This window comes from Miniopterus natalensis, chromosome 15 (assembly GCF_054644295.1).
Source record: "Miniopterus natalensis isolate mMinNat1 chromosome 15, mMinNat1.hap1, whole genome shotgun sequence".
NCBI lineage: Eukaryota > Metazoa > Chordata > Mammalia > Chiroptera > Miniopteridae > Miniopterus > Miniopterus natalensis.
Genome location: NC_142095.1, coordinates 45,115,395 through 45,123,563, shown reverse-complemented (window position 1 = coordinate 45,123,563; position 8,169 = coordinate 45,115,395).

Genomic DNA, 8,169 nt, shown 5'->3' with positions numbered 1-8,169 from the left:
AGTTTAACATCAGATGAAGTAGTTGGCTTGCCTTTAGGGCCTTGCTCTACACACATGATCTTGCCCTCGTTGCTGGTTGATTTTCCCTGAGGGATATGTACCTCCGATGTGGCCTGTTTGCCCTGAAATGTCTTATCATAAAGGACTTTAGACAAATCATGTTGCAAAATGTGGCTTTATTTTTCATGTGTCCTGCTTGGAGGGTCCCAAATTTCTTCTGAGTTGAAGTTCATTTATCACTATCATAACGTCCTTGGCATTGTTGTGACCCTGTGTCTTCACAGATCCTGGCTGGATGTTCTACCTACCACCCAACAAAGATCCTGAAAAGACAAGGACAAAATGTGTGGCTAAGGAATATCGGTAAGGTCCATTTCTGCTGAAAGGGTAAAGTGAAGGAAATAAACAGGTGAAATGAAGTAAAATAAATACCTTGATATTCTCATTGGCCCCCACCCCTTCCCCACACATATACAGGTAGAGGGGAGGAGATCGGTGTTCCGTTCTTGGAAGGTAAAGCCATTTCGTGTGGGATTCGAGCCCAGGCCTTCTGACTCCAGAGTCCGCACTCTGATCCTCTTGGACTCACCGAAGGGGGTGACTAGATGTGGCTACAGTGTCTCTGGAGCTCCAGCCAAATGGTCCACCACTGTCCTGTGGCGATCACCTGGTACGTGGGTGATTCCAGGCATTATCTCACGGCGGAGGGAGTATTTGAACAGAATTTTTAGAATAAGTAGAAATGAGGTGTGCTTAAATTGTGCTGCAGGGGGGCTTCAAAGTGCCATTTATGGAAGAAGGGACATTTTAAAACAAAGGCATGGACAAGTCCTCTAGGCAGGGACCTGCTCGAATCAGCTTTGCTTCCCTGGGAAGGAAGAGCAGAGATCTTTAATCATGTTTACTGGAATGAATGGCCTGTCTGGAGGAGAGGACACAGTTTGCTTGGCTGGAGCATAAGAAACAGAAAGATGAACCAAGGGAAAGAAGGTTGGAAAACAGATGGGGTCAGATCCTGGAGGGCCCATGGGAGCCAGAATAATGGCCCTCAGAGTCATCCACCCCTTAATTCCTGGAACCTGTGACTACACTGGGTGACACGGCAAAGGGGAATTAACGCTACGAATGGAATCAGGGTTGCTAACTGACCTTAACTTGGAGAAATTATCCTGACTCATCTGGGTGGGCCAGTGCAATCCCGTGTTCTGATGAGTGGAAGAGAGAGGCACACGGCAGATAACCAGAGAGATGGTCGAGTGGGGCGGACTCAGCCCGATGTTGCTAGTTTTGAAGATGAAGGGGGCTGCTTGCTAGTCAAGAATAGGGTGGTCTCCAGAAGCTGGAAAAAGCAATGAAAAGCATCCTCCCCTGGAGCCTCCAGAGGAAACACAGCTCTGCTGACACTGATTTTAGCCCAGCGAGACTAATTTTAGGTGTCCGACCTCCAGAACTGTAAGATAAGAAATTTGTGGTGGTGTAAGCCACCAAGATTGTGATAATTCATTCCAGCAATAGGAAACTAAGGTACTGTCTCAAGGAGACGTTGTACGTCTTGGGAGGAAGAGCCTGGGGTAACCCCATATTCTTACTAGTCATAGAATCTTGGATAAATTAGTTCACCAACTGGTGCCACTTCACAGGTTGGAACTTTCCACAATGATGAAAATATTCTATACCTGTGCTATGCGATATGGTAGCCACTGGTCACATGTGTCTGTTGGGCTTTTAAATTGTGACTAGTGTGACTGAGGAACTGAGTTTTCAATTTAATTTTAATTAACTTAGATTTAAATTCAAATAGCCTCATCTGGCTAGTGGCTGTCATACTGAAGAGCATAGTGTCAAGAGCTTTGACTTTCTCATATAAATAGGAGGTAAGAACAGAACCTATCTCTCAGAGTTACTATTTACCAATAATATGTGTTAGATAATATAAAAGAATGTTTGGGCAGTGTTCAGTAGGAATGAATACATTTGCATCCATCCAGGTGGCCAAGGACGTCTCATTTTTTTAGAGGGTTGGAGTTAGGTCCTGCATCCTTGGAAAACAAAACAATTTATAATGATGGTCCATGACTTTCCTTTTAAGCAGGCTGAATACGTTTGCTACTGTCGACATTTTCCATAAGCCTCCCTTTCTAACCTTTGAAATAACACTTAAAGTTTTCTCCTAACCATGTGCCACATTTCTGGCCTCTACACCATCGTCAGGACCTCTCTGAGCACATCTCTGTTGGGTGCCTGTAAGAGAAAGCAGCCTTCCTTGACTGGTGCCCCAGGCCCAGGCCGAGCCCTAGCCCCTGCCCCCTGCTGTGTGCAGCCTCCCGGGCCCTGGGTCTGGTTCTGCTCCACCATCTCCCGCAGCTCCTTTCTCTTCACTCCTGAGTACCTGCTGCACCTCTGGCCTAGTTCCCCATTCCAGGCAGGCAGGGAGAAGACAGGCATTTCATTTTGAGACTTTGCCTTTTTATTATTTTGGAGAAAAGCCCTTCTTGGGAGTTTTCATTTCATTTCATGATGTTTCATGTCTTTCAGGGACATGTCATCTGGGTACCACTAGGTGCTAAGGATTCTGGGAAAGTAAGCACCCCACTTTCTAGCCTCTGGAGTAGCGGACTAGTAGAGGCTGGAGTAGCCTCTGGGTTGGGTATTGAGTGAGTCAACCTATGTTATCTGGCCTGGTGTTTAAACAATTTATTCAAGCAACAATTCGAACCAAATACTATGTATCTGAATTTACTGAGCCTAAACTCTTTGAGCCTCAGTTTGTCCATCTCAAAAAATGGCAGGACAGTGATTACCTGTTAGAGATAAATGTGAAGATTTTTTGCAAACTATATGGTGATGGAAAATGAAGGGAAATGTCCATTACTTAAAATGTCCCCTTTTCCTGTACTTTGGTCCATAATCCTCATGTGCTCTAATTAAATTCCCTTTTACAATGGCCCCGTTAACCCTATTAACAGCTATTTGACTTGTCAGGGGCCAATAGCACAGGCCAGGTTCCTTGAAAGCAGAGCCTAAGTGGGGATCCTTGTGCAAGTGATTCATTGAGGGGGCACCTCCGAGGAGACAGTAAGGGGGGGAGGGGAGGGCGAGGGAGGGCAATAGTCGAGTAGAGGCGACGTTCAGCCTGACCCCAGGAGGAGCTCTGGAGCATGACCTGCACCTCACAGGCTGTCCTGCCTAGAGGCCAGGGACCTGGGCTTTTACAGTCCCTCTCAGTCAGTCCTTGACCTCGGCTGTCCTTGGGAGTGGGGCTTACAACTCCCGGGCATCTTTAGACTAAGCAGGTCACCAGCCACCGGCAGTCTCTGGAGACAGGCACAGGTGTGAGCGCCGGCAGCCATGGTGACAGGAGCTGGGGGACGGTGCCGGCCAAGCACGGGAAGCTCTGGGTAGGGGGCCAAGCGCACCTATCGAAAATGAGGTGGAAAAGGAAGAATCGCTTATTCTCGTGAGTTGAGAGAGCCAATCTTATCCTCATTTGTCAGAGGGCCAGCTTCACCCACTTTCTTTGGTTTTTCCTCCTGTGATAAAAATCTCAAGATTCCATTAATGGAAATTTAGGAACAAATGTGGAGAGGGCGGTCTAATTGCATCAGTAAATATATAATATGCCCCGTGGCAATAGTCTCCTTTCTTATTTTGGCTTTGCCTTGACCTGTAGGATCATGTGAGACTCGGGGAAATTGTTTTCTTATCAAGACAGTTTTTGAGAATTGTTAGCACTAGGTGTTTAAAAGACCTGGAGAAAATAAGAGTGAGAAGCAAGGAAGTCTTTTCTATCAGTACAGCGGGCCTGCGAGGAGGGTGCGTGCGGAGCTTCCTCACTGAGGTTACACCTGGACCTGAACCCGAAGATGCTCGTAATAACATTAATGAGCGTTAACTCGGCTGGGACACTTCGCTGGTCTAGGCCTTGTGCAAAGAACGTCACACACCTGTTCTCATTGAATCATCACAATGACTTTACGGAGTTGGAGGCATTATTAGCCCCATTTTATAGATGCAGAGATTGAGGCTCAGAGAGGTGAAGTTGTTGGCCTAAGGTCACACACTGGTAAGAGGCGGAGCTGGGACTTTAATCCAAGATCTGAGTGACTGTGTGGCAGAAGCCCCTGGAAGTGTGAACAGGAGAGAGGTGTGTGCCCTGTGGGCCCAAGGGCTTATTCCTTCACTAACAGCCAGAAGTGACAACACATGCAAGAGGCGTTTGTATTGGTGGGGAGGGAACATTCAAAATAAGTTTGGAACTAATACCTTAAATACTTCCACACTATTCTTCATTCCACAATTACCTACCAAGCTCCAGTTGTGTGCCAAGCCCCAGCCAGGCACTGGGGATATGATCACCAAATGGTTCTGGCCTTCTCGGTGCCTAGAGTGGTTTGGGAAGATGGGCGTTGCGTGAACACATGTGCACAGTTGTCTGTGATTAGTACAAGGAGAAAGCCAGCGTATGTCAGAGCACTCGAGCAAAGGCTCCTCAGGCAGTGGGGGCTGGGGTTTCAGGGTGAGCTTTCCTGAGCGACCTTTAACCTGTGGCATGGAAGGTGGGTCAGGGGACAAACGTTACAGCAGGAGGACTAGAGAAGGAATGAGGTGTGTGGTGTGCTCACTGCAACACCCGAAATGCCCGTCTCTGCCCTGTAGTATTGTGGCCCAGTAAGTTAGGAGGGGCTTAGGCCAGCCCAGTTCCCTCAGGAGAGTAACTCAGATGTTCATTATCCATATGGACTTTGTAAGCAATAACAATGTAGAGATACCAAGGGCTAAACTATACCGAGAGCATCTCGATGTGCTGTACTCCATGCAAAGTGCCTTACATGTAGCATTTGATTAAGTCCTATAACTACGAGGTAGATTACTATTACTATGCCATTTTACAAATGAGAAAACTGAGGCCCAGAGATGCTTAGTAATGCATCCAAGGCCAGAGAGCTAACCAATGACAGAGTCATGATTTGAAACTAGGCTCTCAGATTTCAAAGCCCATTCCCTAAACTTATGCTGGGAAAGCACTTGGAAATCATGTGGCATGAATATTGAAGAACTTGGGGCATAAAACCTGGATTTTCTAACTAATCGCTCCCTTTCCCTATTTCCCATCTTAGTAAATAGCACACTATCCTCTCACTTGCCCAGACAACCTGGGTGTCACCCACGACTTCTCCATTTACTTCTACATTCATAGCCAGCTATTGCCATGACCTGTGTCATCAGAGTTTCTTTGCCCCTCTCTCTCCCCAAGGCAGCCAGCAAATCCTGACAACCATCATCTTTCTCCTGTCACATTACTTCACAATAGATTTTCCTGCCTTCAGTTTCATTCCTCCAATCCATCCTTGATCCATCCCACTGTCCAAATGATCTCATTAAAATGCAAATCTTTTTGTGCTTTCCTTCTTAAAATCCCCAAATAATCCCTAACTAATACAGAGCACTTACCAGGGGCCAGGCACTCCTTTATGGATCGATTTTTAAAACCTCACTGTGATACAGTAGTCTGTGTTTTAAAAACACAGGACTGGCTTATGCCAGAATTCAAGCAGAAACTCTAGAGGGGAAAGAGTTTTCTCTCAATATAAAAGAGAATTTTAAATTTTTCAAAGGCTTGCCTTGTTAAGTTCTGTCTTGTGGAGGTATCAACATCAAGTCTAAACTAATTTGTCTCCCCACTTCTTGTACCTTAGATATTCTAGAATGCAGTCTCCTTGTTAACACATGGTTAGCTCATGTTCCTCACTGCGAATTCAGGTGTCCCATCTTTATTTTTCATTGCATCCCTGAATTTTTAGGTTTTAACAGAAGGGGCTGCTGGGAAGAGAGGTGCAAACTTGGGATAGGACTGGACTGGTCCTCTGACCTAATTAAAATACAAATTGAGAGGGTAGTTGTTTTTTAAATAGTAATTTCTCTTTATATATAAACACACACATTCTGATCTCCCAGCTCTTCTCATCTCCTATATTAGTAGTTCCTTCAACTTATTAAATATTTATTATGTTTCTTTATTGGATGTTATTTGTAATTCCCTGGATATTTCCCCCCATGTATCTTCTTCAGAATTATTAATCTTTACATTTACCAAGATCAATAGCCTCAATGTTTAGGAATTTAAAATGGAACATGAGTCTATAGCTCACACTTGAAAAAAGACTCACCTTCAGGAAGGTGGAATTTAATTTCATTTGTCTGGGCTTGTGGGTTGGAGGACTGCCGGAAATATTTTGGAAATTCGTTTTGGCTGATTTTCTGGGAAGAGAATGTATATTCTCTGGGGCCATGTGTCCCAGGCAGGAAAGGAAATGAAGACAAGTGGAGCCCTTCATCCTGGGCAAATCACAAACAATCATGCAGCTTCCAGCGTTCAATTAGATTTGTCACAACTTTGGTCTAGTGGGAGAGGAATCTGTTATCCCCTGAAAGCCCTGGTAATTTCCTGGGTTTATTGAGTGCTGACTGTTCCTGAACTTCAGGCTCAGAGGTTGGTTGGCAACCTTGTCTCCCATGGTAGAGATCAACCTAACACATGGGTGAGGCCCTGGGGTGGGGCATCCCATCCCCTGGTGATGAAACAGAGCTCTAGACCTAGCCTGTCCAGGTTCAAACCCCAGCTCTACCCCTTGGCTGTGTAACCTTGTGTTAGTAGTTTTTGTCCCTCTAATCCTGGTTGTCCAATAAGCATGACAAAAGGACCAACCTCATAGAAATGCTGGGAGAATATTAGATGAGATAATGTACTTGCATTTGAAATAGAAACTGGTCTGTAGTAAATGCTCAATAAATGCTCTATTATTACCAGTCTTGACTGTTAGTCTGTTAAATAGTTGTCTAACTTTTTAACATATTTCCTGGGCCTACGCTGGCTTTGAGGCAGCACTCAATAAATATTAACTGAGTGAGTAAAGAAGTGATTTGGTCAGAGGGAAGGACTTGAAGGGACTAGAAACCAAATGAAAATGACAACAATAAGGAGTGAGAACTCTTGTGAGGCACGGGCATTTCTTCATTCACTGGTCCATTCATTCCTCAGAGTAGCCCTGAGAGGAGGTACTGTTATCCCCCCATTGTACAGCTGAGGAAACTGAGGCTACAGGAGGTAAGCCACTCACCGAGGCCACTGAGATCAAGCAGGTGCTGGAACTGTCTTTTGTCTGATTTCGGGCTGGGCTCCATTTCCAAGACAATTGACAAGCAGTAATTGAGTCTCAGGTGTAAACAGGCCACATTTGTTTTCAGGGTCACCTTGTCCCCCACCCCTCTTTTTGTCACCCTCTTCTTTTTTAGACAAAGTCCAGTGTAAGGTGCCCAGTTTGTACCTTTTCCTTTCATCGGTACACCTGCGTTTGGCAGCAGAAAAATGACAGTAAAAATATTGGTGGTGGTTTTGGTGCAGCAGCGTCTGATCCAGTTATTTGCATGAAAACAAACCATTTACTTGAGCCAATGCCTTGGGCACGCATGCAACACACATGTTCACATTCACGCATGGAAGGGGTGCAGCCCTAGATGGCCTGGATGGGCAGGGGCAGTCCTGAGTGCTCTGCAGACTATACATCCTATTTCATGTTGCAACAACCATAAAAAGCCAGTGACAATATGCAGTACTAATCAGTGTATTCGACAATGTTTACCGAGCTCTTCCTGGGTCCCAGGCCCGGCTATGCTCAGCGTGTGTGCAGAGAGCCGGAGTGGCTGGGTGAACACCGCCCCCAGGTTGCTCAGAGCCGGTGGCTGGCTGGTGCAGGGTGAAGAAAGCCCGGCTCCCTCGCTCTCAGCAGGACAAACTGAGGCGTAACATGCCCTCCAGAGCTCCCTGAGGGATCAGGTGAGGCTGCACCTGGCTTGATGGTGCACCATTATTTAGCTTTTTCCTTCCCCCCTCCTGCTTTCCTGTTTCCTCACCAGCTTCTCCTGGGAGCACTTCCTTAGTACGTCTTGTGAATAAATCCTGTGTCAGAGTTTGCTCCCAGGGAATCTGACCTAAGGCACTCTGTGTGAGTTTACGCTGTCACAAATGCCAGAAACTTCTTCAGGCAAAGGAATTCCAAGGGTTGGAATCTCTGATTGCGGCTGGGGGAGGAGAGAATGCAGGGTGGGCCTTCACGTGTCGATAATTGCCCAGTCCGTCACAAACTGCTGGACCAGCGGTTGTCCAAGCAA